The sequence below is a fragment of the Rhineura floridana genome, chromosome 8, assembly GCF_030035675.1.
Source record: "Rhineura floridana isolate rRhiFlo1 chromosome 8, rRhiFlo1.hap2, whole genome shotgun sequence".
NCBI classification, from domain to species: Eukaryota; Metazoa; Chordata; class Lepidosauria; order Squamata; family Rhineuridae; genus Rhineura; species Rhineura floridana.
Window position 1 is genome coordinate 17,781,597 of NC_084487.1, and position 17,103 is coordinate 17,798,699.

A 17,103-nucleotide genomic window follows, 5' to 3' on the forward strand; every position below is an offset into this window, starting at 1 on the left:
TTGCTTGCACAAGGCCTGTGCAGTGGTTAGACTACGTTGTCTCTGTTGATCATTTGTTCTGATTTGTTTACTGGGTGGCTCATATGACACTGAACATTCATCCCGATTTGCTTGTGGGGTGTTTCCACAGCTTCCTGTTATTCATTTGTTCATCCTGCTTCGGTTTAGGCTTAACAAAGGTTAAGGGCTGACTTATCAGTGCATTTCCCCCTCACTTTCCCAACCGCAAAAGGCCCATGTTTATTTATTTATTTATTGTACAGTGGATTTGTTGTGCTAGGGTGTCAAGAAGCCTTAATACCCTTTAACCGTGCAAGCTTAAAATTTCAATATGTACTTGAATCCATCCCACAAAATAGTGACAGACTGGAAGCACCCATTGACATCTCTCTGGAGCACACAAATAAAAAGTGAAGATGTCACACACGCTTGTGTGTGCGTGTCTGGGAATCACAGCCCCGTAAGGTAGGCGTAAAGCACCAGGCTGCGTATCAAGTTAGGACTCCCAGCCGTCATATTCTATACCATCTATACCACGCCAGCACTTTGTACCTACAGTGAACCAGGCTGACAGAGCTCTCTAGGACTGAGGGTGCTATCCGGGCTTCAGTGCTAGGCTGCTGAACGCTCAGTCAGCTGAATATAATGGGACAATCCCTGTCCATCAGGCCCCATAAATAATATATACCTTTTTATGCAACTTTTTTGGGTGGGGGAGAGGACGGAGGCCAATATATTCATTTTTCAAGCATTCCTCCCCCAATAGAATGCGTTTTGTACCTTATTTTTACTACTATATGAATTTTTCACTAATATATGCATTTTTGTATGCATGCTTCAGAGAACTATTACAAAATTCAAAGAAATGCAAATTTTGACAAACAGCTGTGCTTCCATTCCAAAGTGTGCATTTGGTTAGATTCATGCTAAACTTCAAACTGAACTAATTTCTCCCCTGTCCCTTGGGATATGATGCAGAGCTTGAGCTTGAGTGCTACCATTCAGCTCTAGCCAAAAGATAATTGCAAGGAAAACATTCAAGGAAATCTGTTTGCACTAACAGGTCAGAATGGGTCAGGTGGTACTTTCTGACCCTTATAAAGACTCCCTTCGCTGGCCTCGGCAGGTAGAAGACCTGTTCTTGCTGCCTACAGACTGCTTTCAGTTTGATCTCCATCTGCTATGCCTCACTGCATTCTGATCTTCAGAGGAGCCTGGTCTTAGAGCTATTGACACATGCCTGCTCATATATTAAGCCCAGCGGAGTTTTGCATTGGGGCAAAAACCAGCAGTTAGCCAAACTGGGCACTGTCCGAGGGCCTCAGAAACTAAGAAGGGCCCCTCTCCAGCCCACCACTCTCTGTCCTCCCTACTAGGCCCTTGAACAGCCATTTTAGCAGTGAGTGGGCAGTGGTGCCACATGGTGGCCCATCTCAAGTTACCCCAAATGCCCTATCCTATAGATTTCATAGAGCTATAGGCTGGAGTATTGCATTTTGAGTATTTGTTTATTTAAGGTGATTTACAACATACAATTCTGAGCCAGCAGATAAAAAGATGAAAATATTAACTTAAAAAGGATCTCCAATATCCCCAAAAGTACAGGAGAATAGGATAGCCTTCACCTGTTGCATGAAAGATGAAGAAAAAAGGTGCTGGGCAAACATGCAGGGAGGAATTTCCATAAGTTGGGTGCTGCAAAAGGTCTGCTTCCCCGGTAGCTACCCACAAAACTATGGGAAAGAGGGACACCTAGAGAATGGCCTCTGAAGAATTTTAATTGGCAGGCAGATTCATGCAGGAGGAAGGAGTCCTTTAGATAACTCTGCCTCTTGCCATTTAGGCCTTATCAGGGTTTATCAGGAAGTGACAAATGAAATGGGCACTGCAGAAAACAAAACCTGCAAGCTCTTCACTCAGTTTTGCAACCTGATTCCCAGCTTTACTATGTACATGAGAGAGATTCTGAATACACACCATACATTTAAGGCACATTCAAAGCACATGGCTTCCCCCAAAGATTCCTGGGAACTGTGGTTTACTCTGCACAGGGCTACAAACTACAGCTCCCAGTATTCTTTGGGGGAGAGTCATGTGCTTTAAATGTATGGTGCGTATGCAGCCAGAGGCAGAGAAGGAGTAGGAAAGGGAGAGGCACACTTGAGACTGCATTTTGACAACCTTTTTATGTGGTATATAGAGAGCCAGTGTGGTGTAGTGGTTAAGGTGCTGGACTACGACCTGGGAGACCGGGGTTCGAATCCCCACATAGCCATGAAGCTCACTGGGTGACCTTGGGCCAGTCACTGCCTCTCAGCCTCAGAGGAAGGCAATGGTAAACCCCCTCTGAATGCCGCTTACCATGAAAACCCTATTCATAGGGTCGTCATAAGTCGGAATTGACTTGAAGGCAGTCCAGTTCCATTTATGTAGTATATATATAAAATCTTAATAAACTATCTATCTCCCCATCCAACTACCCTATCGTTAAGTCCTTAGCAAAGAGGGGAACATAGAAAGCTGCCTTGTACTGAATCAGGCCATTGGTCCATCTAGCTCAGTATTGTCTACAATGATTGGAAGCGGCTCTCCAGGATCCAGGCAAACGAAAGGACCTCTTCTCACAGCGCATCGTCAAGCTACGGAATTCGCTCCCACAAGAGGCAGTGATGGCCACCAACTTGGATGGCTTAAAAAGAGGACTAGGCAAAGTCATGGATAAGGCTACTAGCCACAATGGCTATGTTCCACCTCCACTGCAGGAGCGTTGTGGAATGCTCTCCTTGCTGAAAAAGAAACTGGAATTGGCATTCTGCCGGCTCTTGACACACCTGTTTCGACAAGCAGCCCCTGATCTCCTGCCGTGTACCTCCTGTTTTAATTATAGGTAGCTACATTTTTATAATGGGTTTCATACTTACTTTTTGGAGTTGACTTTTATTGTTTCCGTGAACCGCCTTGATATTTCTTCTCAAAATGAACGGTGGTATACAAATTATTATTATAGCAACAATATTAACAGTAATGATATCAATTGCTGGAGATCGCAGGTGGAGAGAGTGCTGTTGAGCTCGGCTTCAGCTTCTAAGCTGAATATCTGGTTGGCCACAGTGAGAACAGAGTGATGGAGCGGATGGGCATTTGGCCTGATCCAGCAGGGCTCTCCATATGATTACAGACTAGGGTCTCTCCCAGCCCTATCTGGAAATGCCAAGGATTGAATCTGGGACATTCTGCATGCAAAGAAGATGCTCTACCACTGAGCTACAGGCTTCCATTCCCATCTAAGGTGCTCAGGTGTCCTACAGTACAGAGGGCAGCCCTCTATTTGAAGAGCTGCCTGAGGACAGTCCTATGTTTGAAGGAGTCCTCGGTGAGAAGGGCTGTCCAATCCAAGTGCAGTTTAAAGACATGAGATCCCTGAGAAGGAAAAGCAGCAACAACTTTGAAGTCACCCATCCTCAGCACCTGGACAACACACTGAGCAGGCATGCTGGTCACAATCTTCCCCAACATTCCTGTTGAAATGCACTGCAGTTCTATTTAAATTTTAATAATTATTTCTAAATATGCATCCGTACATATAAATTAGCACATGCAAATCTTATTGTCTTCGGTAATGCAGGCTACATGACCACCTTTCATGGAAAAGGGCCTCTCCTGGAGTGTTTAAAACCTAGGTAATGTCTGGGGAAATTAGGAACAACCATTAGGTTTTATTATCTGGTCCGCCTAAACAAAAGTAAAGCCAACCTTCAGAAGTGTCTTGTGATAAAAGGCTAAATCCCTCTTGAGCGAGGAAAGGAAGGAAGAAAGGGGTCTTTGTTGTCAGGGCCCCAGGCTGAAGACCATGAAGCAATTCAAGGCTAACATTTCCTGCTCCAGCAAAGGTTTCCTCTGTGACCTTTGGGAAGGGCCACAGCTCCGTTGTAGAGCATCTGCCTTGCATGCAGAAGGTCCCAGGTTCAATCCCTGGCATCTCCAGGTAGGGCTGGGAGAGACTCCTGCCTGAAACCCTGGAGAGCTGCTGTCAGTCAATATAGACAATACTGAACCAGTTGAACTAATGCTCTGATTCAGTATAAGGTAGCTTCCTAAGTTCTGGTGACATTAGGAAAGTTGCTTCCTCTCTCATGCTCTGATTTCCAATTTCAGCAGCCCTAAGAAAATTTCTCCTACCCTTAACTTCATGGCCGAGGGTCGTCTGCAAAGCGCAGGATCAGGATGCTTATACATCAAACGTTCATGTAAATGTCTCTCGGAAGTGTTTTGATTTAGCTTTGTTTTTTATTCAGGATGCTTCAAACACAAAGAGCTTTCTATAGGTGATGGCACTTCAGTGTAGAAAACAAACAAACATGCCGGCAATTTGCAAATCGCCACGTGCAACATCAGCAACCCTTTCTAGTGTGTGCAATAGGAATACACTCGCTAGAAAGTGCGCCAACTATACACAGAGAGTATCTTGCACTCACCGCACACACTGGTATTTTGCTATGATGACCCAGTTCAGACATAACGTGAACAAGCCTGCTTGAGTCCTGGGCTTCCACGCTCCCCATTCCTCCTCTTGCACAGCTGAAAGGATATTGGAAAAAATCTGCTGCCTGTTTTAAACTCAATAGCGCTCTCCATTATTTCCAAACTGGGACAGGTCTCAATTGTTGAAAGGGGGGGCTCCAATTGTTGCTGAATCTGAAATCCTGGGGTCCATGAGCAAGATAACATAACAACATAAAAAGGGCCTGCTGGATAAGGCTAATGTGACCCATCTGGTCCAGCATTCTGTTCTCATAGTGGCCAGCCAGATGCCAATGGGAAGCCCACAAGCAGGACCGGAGTGCAAGAACAACTCTCCCCATCTGCAATTCCCAGCAACTGCTATTCAGAGGCATCCTGCATCTGACAGCAGAGCATTGCCATCATGACTAGCAGCCATTGAGTGCCTTATCCTTCATGAATTTGTCGAATTCTCTTTTAAAGCCATCCAAGTTGGTGGCCAGCATGACTTCATGTGGGAGCAAATTCCATACTTAACTATGTGCTATCTGAAGAAGTTCTTTCTTTTGTCAGAATCTTCCAACATTTGGCTTTCTTGGATGTCTCCAAGTTCTAAGATTATGAAGGAGTAAAAACATCTCTCTATCCACTTTCTCCACAACATGCACAAGTTTTTACGTCTCTAACAACCAGGGATAATTTGCTTGCTTATATCATCCAGCCAAATTGCAAGGAGTATTTTTATTACACATCAGGTATGTGATATGCAGTGAAATGTGGAGTAGAATGTGTAGTAAAACCATTGTGTATATGGGCTGCATTACTCCTGGACCAGCCCTAGCTGCAGACAGCCAGGTAGACCTTTGGCTTGAGCAAAAGGGTAATTCTTTTGTTCAAATATGCACTGACTTCTAAGATTTGCATAATTTATACAATTCAAATCTTGTTGTGACAGAATTGTGATTTTTAAAAATCACAACCACACACTGTCCTAAGTAAGCACAGAACTACAAGCTAGATAAAGAGTTAACATTCATACTGCATCAAAACACATACGCATACAAAAGTTAAAAAAAGGAAGGACAGGATGGGAAAAAAACAGGTTCATTTCCTTGATGCAAGATTTTTCTGAGGAAATGTTAATGCTGACTTGCCAAAATGCAAAACTGGCACCAAACTCTTCCATGTAGGCAGACAGACAAAAGAGGAAAATGTTGTATTAAATGCTGTTCTTATGGAACTAACAGTGGATCCAAAAGGACAAAAGCGGCTGTGTGATCATGGCAGCATTCAGTGCAACTACGTGAAGCCTGTGAGGAGCCTTAGCAGGTGGGAATTCAAGATGTGAATGCCAAAACAAATTCCCTGAAACATCTCTAAGCAAAAAGTACATATGCAACAACTATTTCAGTTGGTCAGCATCTGTATCTATTCTGCAGTAAAAACATTCGGGGAAGGGCTTTAGCCCAGTGGCAGAGCATCGGCCTTGCATGCAGAAGGTCCCAGGTTCAATCCCTGGCATCTCCAGGTAGGGATGGGAGAAACCACTGTCTGAAATCCTGGAGAGCTGCTGCCAGTAATACTGAGCTAGATGTCTGGAGGGACTCCTGAGCCAGTCTATTAGACTGACTCAGGAGTCCCTCCAGACATCCTTTTTATTGTGTATTCATGATGATTTGTGCTTCTGGTGGCATCGAGGTGATTATATGTGATCCCGCTTTCAACACTGTTTGCGCCGGCAAAAGTTTCTGGGGCAGGCATATTTCTTCGTTTCCAACCATCACGTGCCCTGTAACTGCCTGCTGAAATCCTGTACATTTTTATATCACAGATGTTCTCGTTTCCTCCCACCCGTCCGCTTGCTGTTTTTGCACAATCATGGAAGAACCCCCCTCCAGACAGCAGTAACACTGGGAAAGCATCACGAAACAACTAATAAAGGTGGAATGATGTGTGGATGGTCCAGTATAAATCCACCACTAAAGCACTATTTTTGCATCAATGACACGTTGCAGAATACGACTGCCAAAAACAAAACCACCAGTCTGGAGGTGCCCTCAGTATAAGGCAGCATCCTCCATTCCTGAGTATAAAAGAAATCAGCTATTTGGGTGCAGGAAACCCAACTAATTCTGTGGCAAAAAAAAAAAAGAGAAGATGAAAACAGATGTATATTTTGGGACCCGCCCTATTATATTGACTGTAATTGTATTTTTGAAGTGTTGTAACCTGCCCTGGAACCTCATATAGTGAAGGGCAGGTAAGTAATCTAATAAATAATAATAAAATAATAATTGAAAAGATAATGATATCAAAAGAGGGGATTCTCATGCTACAGTAGAAACCAACCTTCTTCATGGCTTCACAACGGGAATGACAGAATTTATGTACTGGCAATTTCAAAGCTTGCTCAGCCAGCTGCCTTGCTTGACCCAAACCACTTAAAGTTGTAGGCAAGCAGCTTTCAAAACAGCCCTATTATTTATTTATTTTTAAAGCACCACATGACCATTCATTTGTTTATCTTATTTATCCATACATTTGGCATCTTATGCATTCTGAAAAAGGAAGCATCTTCTTCCTCTTTTTAAGGATGAAACCACTCTAGGGATTCTGAGGGTGGGGAGAGGGGGAGATTTCTTGGTGACATCACAGCGGGCCAGCCAACCAGCACAGCCATATTCTGTTTCAAGTTCTATTTCAAGCTTGTGGAACAACGAATTTCAGAGCCAACTTTGCAGAGAAAAGGGATTGTTACACTGAATGCAGAAAGGGCACTTCTCGATTAGTTTCACTGCTCAAAAAAAGGTTATGCATGCCTTCAGCCTGAATTTTGCAAATGAACACAACAATGCAAGTTAAGAAAAAGGAAGAAGAAAAACCCTGGCACCTGCAACAAAATGTTGTAGTGTGGAGTCCTTCCCATCCAGGATACCAGTCACGCCATTTGATCCCCCTTTCTCCCTCGGTTTTCTGTCCCCCTCCCACAACCGCCAATCAGCATTCCATGGTCATGCTCAGTCTTCAATGGATGCTCTGTGTGTGTGTCCCTCTTAGGATTTTTTCCCCTGAACATTTTTTGTACTTCTACAAACCTCAGGGTTCTCCCAAGCCGGTTGATACCTCCTTCTTGTGCATGTTGTGCATCTTTTGTGCATTTGGGCTACAGAAGCAACGGAATGGGATGCCCAGCTTTATCGGCGTAGCTCAATGGTAAAGCATCTGCTCTGCACGCAGAAAATCCCAGGCTCAGTTCTCAGCATTTCTAGATAGGGCTGGGAGAGACATCTGCCTGAAATCCTAGAGAGCTGCTGCCAGTCAATGTAGACAATACTGAGCTAAAAAGACCAATGCTCTGACTCAGCAGAAAGTACCTTCCCACGTCCCTATATAATTTATGAAGGTCTTGCCAGTCATCAGAGGAAGATGGAGTAATTGACTGTGAAGGGCACCAAAACACAGACCCTGCGGATCTTAACTTCCGCCCAGTCTCTAATCTCCCCTTTCTGGGCAAGGTGATTAAGAGGGTAGTGGCTGCTCAGTTCCAAGTTTTCCTGGATGAAGCAGACTATCTAAACCCTTTTCAATCAGACTTCAGGCCTGGCAATGGGACAGAGTCTGCCTTGGTCATCCTGCTTGATGACCTATGCCGGGCATCAGACAGGGGGAGTATATCCCTGTTGGTGCTGCTGGACCTCTTGGCGGCCTTCAATACAATGGACTATGGTATCCTTCTGGGCCATCTAGCTGGGATGGGATTGGGAGGCACTGCTTTACGGTGGCTCCGGTCCTATCTTACGGACAGGACCCAGAAAGTGGTGCTGGGAGACTACTGCTCAACCCCCTGGTCATTGGCCTATGGGGTACCACAAGGTTCCATTCTGTCTCCCATGCTCTTTAACATTTATATAAAACCGCTGGGAGAGGCCATCAGGAGATTTGGAGTACAATGTCATCAATATGCTGATGACACTCAGCTCTATCTCTCCCTACCACCTGATTGCAGGGAGGGAGTGCTCAACCTAAACTGATGCCTGAAGGATGTGAAGGGCTGGATGTGGGCTAACAAAATGAAAATTAATCCAGACAAGACAGAAGCACTGCTGGTCAAGGGAAAAACTGCATCAGGGATGGGGTTGCAACCTGTTCTGGATGGGGTTGCACTCGCCTTGAAGGAGCAGGTCCGTAGTTTGGGAGTCTTCCTGGATCCTGCCCTGCTGCTTGAATATCAGGTGGCTGCGGTAGCCAGGAGTGCTTTTGGCCAACTCAAACTGGTCTACCAGCTGCGTCCGTTCCTGGAGGCAGTTGACTTGGCCACAGTGACACATGCATTGGTAACATCGAGGCTTGATTACTGTAACACACTCAATGTGGGTCTGCCTTTGAAAACTGTTCGGAAATTGCAGTTGGTTCAAAATGCAGCAGCCAGAATGTTAACTGGAGCACGGCGCAGAGAGCATATCACCCCTGTGCTTTATCAACTCCACTGGCTCCCAATTTGTTTCCGGGCCCAATTCAAAGTGCTGGTTCTGGCCTTTAAAGCCCTAAACAGCCTTAGACCAATATACCTGAGGGACCGCTTATGCCCATATGTACCTGCCCAGGATTTAAGGTCATCTGCCTCTGGTTTCCTCTGCGTGCCTGGAATAAAAGATGTTCGACTAACAGACACGCGGGAGAGAGCTTCTTCAGCTGTGGCCCCCAAGCTTTGGAATACCTTACCCCAAGAAGTCCGCTCTGCTCCTTCCCTGTTGGTTTTCCGGAGACTTCTGAAAATGATCTTGTTCTGGAGAGCCTTTGGGAGGGACTGAAGGTAGAGCCTGTCACTGATTTTACGCCTTCAATATATATTGTATTTTATGTATTTTAATTTATTTTAATGTTTTTGTGAATTTAGTTTTTACAATTTTATTATGTATGTTTGATTTTATTTTTGTAAGCCGCCCTGAGTGCCCTATTATAGGGTAGAAGGGCAGGATAGAAATATTTAAAAATAAAAATAAAATAAATAAATAAAACACCATACTGGAAATCGCTGCCTTCTTGAGACCTAATCATTGTCTGTTCATTTCCAAGCTCACCTTCACAGCTGTAACAGCTAAAAACCTGGAGTTGTATCCAACATTAAGTCCTACTCAGAGTAAACCCACTGAAATGAATCTGCATAACTAATTGGGTCCATTAATTTCAATGGGCAGTACTCAATGCACTTATTCCATCAGTACTTTTGCCTGTGCAACAGAACTTCCCTTCCCTCCCCTCTCCCAGCATGCCCACTAAATCTGTTCTGAGGGTTCCTCCAACCCCTGGAGCAGACTTGGGGAGGGGTATGGGGTACATATGGGGGAAGGAGGGGGAAGAGTTCCATTATGCAAATAGAAATCCTTGCACTAATGAGAGGAGTGCATAGGATATTGCCTTAAGGGCCTACTAACTACAACCCAAGCGTTTGGTTTGGTTTTGCTGCGGAAATTCTTGTTATGTCGAATTTCTGTGCCCAGCATCAAATTCCATGTGAGCGCAATGCTTTCAGGGACACCCACGGAGCCAGCGAGTATTAAGTGCATACAAAACGTTGTGCTGGTGTTACAGCAGTTCAGTAACATGAGCAGGCACAGCTAAACTGAAGTGCATTGTACCCTGTGGGGGTGCCTCCCGGGGTTGACCACAAACACCTGCTAAGGCTATATTTTGTGGCTTTCCATTTAATCCGGAAGTGTAACAGTTCTCTTATTCTGTGCTGCCTGCTAGAATTTGCTGCTCCCATTTGGGCATTTTTTGAAGGGGTTACCAACACCGCCATAAGAAAAGGAAAAAAGCATTGGAGGCTGGTTCATTAGGGCAAATGGAGAACTGCCCCACCAGCCTCAGCCTGTCCTCAGCCAGTGATGTCTCACAGGCCTACCTATTATTTGCAACCTGCCCAGGGAATGCCCCTGCCTGTCAACTTCATCCTCCTTTGTCTCAATGTTGCCCTTGTGGAACTCCCTGCAAGAAAACAGTGCCGGTCCAAAATCAGTGCCGGTCCAAATCAGTGCCGGTCCAAAAAGATAGTGGACTGATGAATTCAGTCGGAATCCAGTATGAAGTCTGATTTAGCGGATATTCTCCCCCATCCGTACTATAGAATCTAGGTAATATAATCAGCATGGTTTTATTTTTTTAGAAAAACATTTAATTTAGAAAATATTTGTATACAGCTATTCAAATACAAATATTCGAATGCTACCCTGGGCTCCTGCCAGGAGGAAGGGTGGGATATACATCAAATAACTAACTAACTAAATAAATATTCATAAAAAAAATCAAAGCACTTTACAACAATCATACGTGTATACCATAACAATCATGTAAAAATTTAAAATCAGGTATCATTGACGATTAGAGAAAGATATTTTCTTAGTTGAGTGCCTAAGCTTGGTGACATAGATAAGGTGCCCGCTGAATAAAAAAACAACACCCTCTAGGCCAGTGGTTCCCAACCTTTATGAGCACGGGACCCCCTTTATCAGCTGAAAAGAAATTGTGACCCCCTCCCCTCAGGGAGGCAGGCTGGCTGCCAGGAAGGAAGGGGGAAAGCAGCCTTTCTTTGCAGCCTTGCTTCTTTTTGCTTCACAAAAAGCCCTCTCCTCTCATTCTAAGTAAGGGTGTTGCCAGTAGCGGCAGTGCAAGGAGACAGGAATCAGTGATAGTAATCCCCTCTTCTTCCTGGTAGCTCCACCCTCAGCCTCCTTTGGCATCTGCCATGTATTTTATAGGCAGATGCCTGCCCTTAGTGCGCCTGAAAGACGCTCTGGTGCTCCCCTCTTGTTTGGACCAAGGGGGAGGTGTCATCTGCAGCGGCAGTGGAAAGCAGACAGTGTAGGAGTGAATACTTTTTTAAAAAAATTAATAAATAATTCATTTCTTTACCATTCACGGCCCCCTCTGGATTACTTTGCGGCCCCCCTGGGGGTCCCGGCCCCCAGGTTGGGAACCACTGCTCTAAGCCATATAAATAAGACAATTATCAATAAAACAAACAGTATACATAACTAAATAATGTGTTTGGTTAGACTTGCTGAATTTTCTTTTTACGTTTTAGCAGGCACATGAAACAGTACAGCAAGACAGCCTGCGAAGGGGTTCCAAAGCAGGTTCTGCCACACTGAAAGACTGACTTTCAGCAGAGGGTTGGACTCAGTGGCCTTATAGGCTCCTTCCAACTCTATGATTCTCTGACTCTTAGCAAATGCAGAACATTACTCAGCACTTCTAAAAGTAAACGCTCTGCAGATCAAAACAGCTGAGTGGGCATGCATGGTGGAAGGCAATACTTCAAGGAAGGCGGTCCCAAGCTGGGGGTGAAGCGGTGTTTTCCACCCATTTCACAGCACAGAATGGTATCGCACACAGAAAGTGGCAAGCCATTCTTCAGCCAGCAGGCAGAGCTACACAGAAAACAAAACAAGCCTGGAATGCAATACTTGCCAGGCTACATTCAAGAGGATCCGGCAAGGAGTAATAGGGGGTTGCAAAATTCAGACAGCAGGCAGCACGATGGATCATTATGTTGCAAAAGAAAAAAAAAGCACCTAGCTCTTCGGGGGTTTTCCTGTTCTGTATTTTTTAATCACCAAGACAGCTGAATAGGGCGTGGGGGTGGGGAACAACACTTGCAGATTGGCTGTAAGCTTTGAGGAATCTTTATGTTACGACATCACTTGGAATGACAGGTTCTCGGAGGCAGGGAATAGATTATCAGTCAAAAAACTCGGCTGTTGCCGGAGCCTGCATTTCTATGAAGTAATGGGGCCATAAGGCACAGTAGTGCTTATTGCTGAGACTTTAGAGTGACCTGGCTTTGGGGGGAAGGGGCTTGTTCCTGGGGGTCATCCGCTCCTTCTCTTGGCCTGCTTCTCTCTCCCCCCCTGCCCCCCCCAGCTTTAAAATGCTCCCTTCGTTCAGCAAGAGAAAAAGAAATTCAGCGAAGAGGCATTCCGACTCTTGTAGAGTATTTAGAATGTTCTTGATGGATGCTCTGCTTTTCACACTGACTAGTTATGGCTCTATGGGTGGTGCTCTTTATGCAGATTCATCGACCTGCTCTGCCCGGTCACCCAACTTAGGTCTACCCTAGCTAGCTTGGTGGCAAAGCATCTGCTTTGCATGAAGAAGGTCCCAGGTTCAATCCCCAGCATCTCCAGGGCTTCTTGCCTCAAACCTTTGAGAGTCGCTGCCCATCAATGAAACCCGGGATGGGGAAATCTCCTCCACATAGACCTGTGGACCACGTTTGACAGGTGGGCGGGCCAACTGGGCAAGATCAGAGGATGAAGAGTGAGGTAGCAAAAACATTGATCATTCCCTTGCTCTCTTTCCTCCATCCCCCTCACCTATCCACTGTGGTCATGGACTGGGGAGCCCAGGATTCAAATCCCTCCTTGGGTATGAAGCTCAGAGGATAGTCCAACCTACCTCACCAGGTTGTTGTGAAGATAAAAAGGGAACGACATCATGCACACAGTCCTGAGCTTCTTGGAAGAAAGTCAGCACAGAATATAAATCCTTAGATTTCAGATTTTACATGGTGGTCCTGATTGGAAAATGGATACTGGCAATTCATATGGACAGAATGTTCATCAGTACTAGTCATCCTGGCTAAACATCCCAAGACACTAGCAGTTTCTACTATATCTTTTAAAAAGGCGGAAGACTAACGTGGCCAATGGGTGATGAGAGTTGTAGTCCGACAACATCTGGGGTCCGAACATCAGGGAAGACTGCATTGAGGGCTGTAGCTCAGGAGAAGAGTAACTGCTTTGCATGTAAAAGGTCCCAGGTTCAATCTCCATCATCTCCAGGTAGGGCTGGTAAAGACTCTGGCCTGTAATCCTGGAGAACTGCTGCCCATCAAGCCCCATCTGCACTATAGAGTTAAAGCAGTATTATACCACTTTAAAAATATCAAGGCTTTAGCTAAAGAACTCTGGGAACTGTCATTTGTTAAGGGCTCTGAGACTAGTTAGGAGACCCCTATTCCCCTCACAGAGTTACTAACTGAGTGGCCTGGGAAGAGGGAATGATTGTTAAACCACTCTGGGAACTGTAGCTCTGTGAGGGAAAGGGGGGGTCTCCTAACAACTCTCAACACTCTTCACAAACTACACCTGCCAGGATTCTGTGGGGGAAGCCATGATTGTTTAAAGTGGTATGATACTGCTTTAACTCTATAGTGCAGACGGGGACTGAAACAGGTTTAACAATAATTATATCTGTATATACACCATATATGTAAACATATGAACATAAGAAGAACCCTGTTGGATCAAGCCAATGGCCCACCTAGTCCAGCATCCTGTTCTCCCAGTGGCCAACCAGATGCCTATGGGAAGCTTGCAAGCAGGACCTGCGCGCAAGAGCACTCTCCCTTCCTGTGGTTTCCAACAGCTGACATTCAGAAGCATACTGCCTTCGACTGTGGAGGCACAGCACAGCCATCATGGCTAGTAGCTACTATCCTCTATGAATTTAGCTAATCCTTTTGCAAAGCCCTCCAAGTTGCTGGCCATCGCTGCCTCCTCTGGGAACAAGTTCCAAAGCTTAACTATGGGCAACGCAAAGAAGTACTTTCTTTTATCTGTCCCAAATCTTCCAGCATTAAAGCACATGGTTTCCCCTCAAATAATCCTATAGTTTTTGCCTCTCAGAGCTATAGTACCTAGCCCCCTTAACAAACTATGTTCCCAGGATTCTTTGGGGGAAGCCATGTGCTTTAAATATACGGGGTAGTATTCATAGAATCATAGAATAGTAGAGTTGGGAGGGGCCTATAAGGATCATAGAATAGTAGAGTTGGGAGGGGCCTATAAGGCCATCGAGTCCAACCCCCTGCTCAATGCAGGAATCCAAATCAAAGCATCAACCAAATCAACGAGGTCCTACTCAGATTAGACCCATTGTAATCATTGAACCTAAGTTAGCCATGCCTATTAACTTCAATGGGCCTTCGCCGACTAGGATTAGCATTGAATGCCACCCATGGTATGGATGTGACCTCAAGATGAGTCCTCTGTGCTGCTTTATTCCGACTGCATTTTCCCACTTTGTTTTTACTCCTGGCCTAAACTAAAAGGAAACAGACCACCCAGAGACACACAACGAACATATACACTGCAGTGACCTTGGATACGAATCAGAAGAAACGGGCTGATTCCATGAAAAAAATAGCTGTTTCAGGACAAACACAATGGTCATCAGCAACAACAAGAAGAGAGATGATCAAAAAACTAATCTATTCATAACATAAGAACATAAGAAGAGCCTGCTGGATCAGGCCAGTGGCCCATCTAGTCCAGCATCCTGTTCTCACAGTGGCCAACCAGGTGCCTGGGGGAAGCCCGCAAGCAGGACCCGAGTGCAAGATCAGAAGCATGCTGCCTCTGACTAGGGTGGCAGAGCACAGCCATCATGGCTAGTAGCCATTGATAGCCCTGTCCTCCATGAATTTGTCTAATCTTCTTTTAAAGCCGTCCAAGCTGGTGGCCATGACTGCATCTTGTGGGAGCAAATTCCATAGTTTAACTATGCGCTGAGTAAAGAAGTACTTCCTTTTGTCTGTCCTGAATCTTCCAACATTCAGCTTCTTTGAATGGCCACGAGTTCTAGTATTATGAGAGAGGGAGAAGAACTTTTCTCTATCCACTTTCTCAATGCCATGCATAATTTTATACACTTCTATCATGTCTCCTCTGACCCGCCTTTTCTCTAAACTAAAAAGCCCCAAATGCTGCAACCTTTCCTCGTAAGGGAGTCGCTCCATCCCCTTGATCGTTCTGGTTGCCCTCTTCTGAACCTTTTCCAACTCTATAATATCCTTTTTGAGATGAGGCGACCAGAACTGTACACAGTATTCCAAACGCGGCCACACCATAGATTTATACAACGGCATTAAGATATCGGCTGTTTTATTTTCAGTACCTTTCCTAATTATCGCTAGTATGGAATTTGCCTTTTTCGCAGCTGCTGCACACTGGGTCGACATTTTCACTGTGCTGTCCACTACAACCCCAAGGTCTCTTTGGAGAAAAGGTGGGGTGCAAATGCAATAAATACATGTAGTTTTTCAGCTGCCTTCTCTTTATTTGACCACATCCTTTCCCCACCTCTCTCAGTTTTTAACGATAACACTGGTTTAGAAAAGGGCAACCAAGATGATCGAAGGTGTGGAGTGACTGCCCTGTGAGGAAAGGCTGTGGTATTTGAGGCTTCTTAGCTTAGAGTAAGAGATGTCTTGATAGAAGTGTATAAAAAATATGCCTGGCATGGAAAGAATAGACAGAGAGTTTTTCTCCCTTTCTCATAACACTAGAACGCGTGGGCATCCAATGACTCTGAATGCTGGAAGATTCAGGACAGATATTAAAAAGTACTTTTTCACATGAAAATGTAAATGGAATTTGCCTTTTTCACAGCTGCCGCACACTGGGTCGACATTTTCATCGTGCTGTCCACCACAACCCCGAGGTCTCTCTCCTGGTCGGTCACCGCCAGTTCAGACCCCATGAGCGTATATGTGAAATTAAGATTTTTTGCTCCAATATGCATAATTTTACACTTGTTTATATTGAATTGCATTTGCCATTTTTCCGCCCATTCACTCAGTTTGGAGAGATCTTTTTGGAGCTCTTCACAATCCCTTTTTGTTTTAACAACCCTGAACAATTTAGTGTCGTCAGCAAACTTGGCCACTTCACTGCTCACTCCTAATTCTAGGTCATTAATGAACAAGTTGAAAAGTACAGGTCCCAATACCGATCCTTGAGGGACTCCACTTTCTACAGCCCTCCATTGGGAGAACTGTCCGTTGATTCCTACTCTCTGCTTTCTGCTTCTTAACCAATTCCTTATCCACAAGAGGACCTCTCCTCTTATTCCATGACTGCTAAGCTTCCTCAGAAGCCTTTGGTGAGGTACCTTGTCAAACGCTTTTTGAAAGTCTAAGTACACTATGTCCACTGGATCACCTCTATCTATATGCTTGTTGACACTCTCAAAGAATTCTAATAGGTTACTGAGACAGGACTTTCCCTTGCAGAAGCCATGCTGGCTCTGCTTCAGCAAGGCTTGTTCTTCTATGTGCTTAGTTAATCTAGCTTTAATAATACTTTCTACCAGTTTTCCAGGGACAGAAGTTAAGCTAACTGGCCTGTAATTTCCGGGATCCCCTCTGGATCCCTTTTTGAAGATTGGCGTTACATTTGCCACTTTCCAGTCCTCAGGCACGGAGGAGGACCCGAGGGACAAGTTACATATTTTAGTTAGCAGATCAGCAATTTCACCTTTGAGTTCTTTGAGAACTCTCGGGTGGATGCCATCCGGGCCCGGTGATTTGTCAGTTTTTATATTGTCCATTAAGCTTAGAACTTCCTCTCTCGTTACCACTATTTGTCTTAGTTCCTCAGAATCCCTTCCTGCAAATGTTAGTTCAGGTTCAGGGATCTGCCCTATATCTTCCACTGTGAAGACAGATGCAAAGAATTCATTTAGCTTCTCTGCAATCCCCTTATCGTTCTTTAGTACACCTTTGACTCCCTTATCATCCAAGGGTCCAATTGTCTCCCT

At 44.9% G+C, this 17,103-nt stretch overlaps 1 protein-coding gene across 2 annotated transcripts in view; it reads right to left on the reverse strand.

Annotated features, from left to right (window-relative positions):
* The window catches only part of BCAT1 (branched chain amino acid transaminase 1), an 85,615-nt gene that overhangs the window by 38,049 nt on the left and 30,463 nt on the right, over nucleotides 1-17,103 (reverse strand). The gene's annotated exons all lie outside the window — the stretch shown is intronic.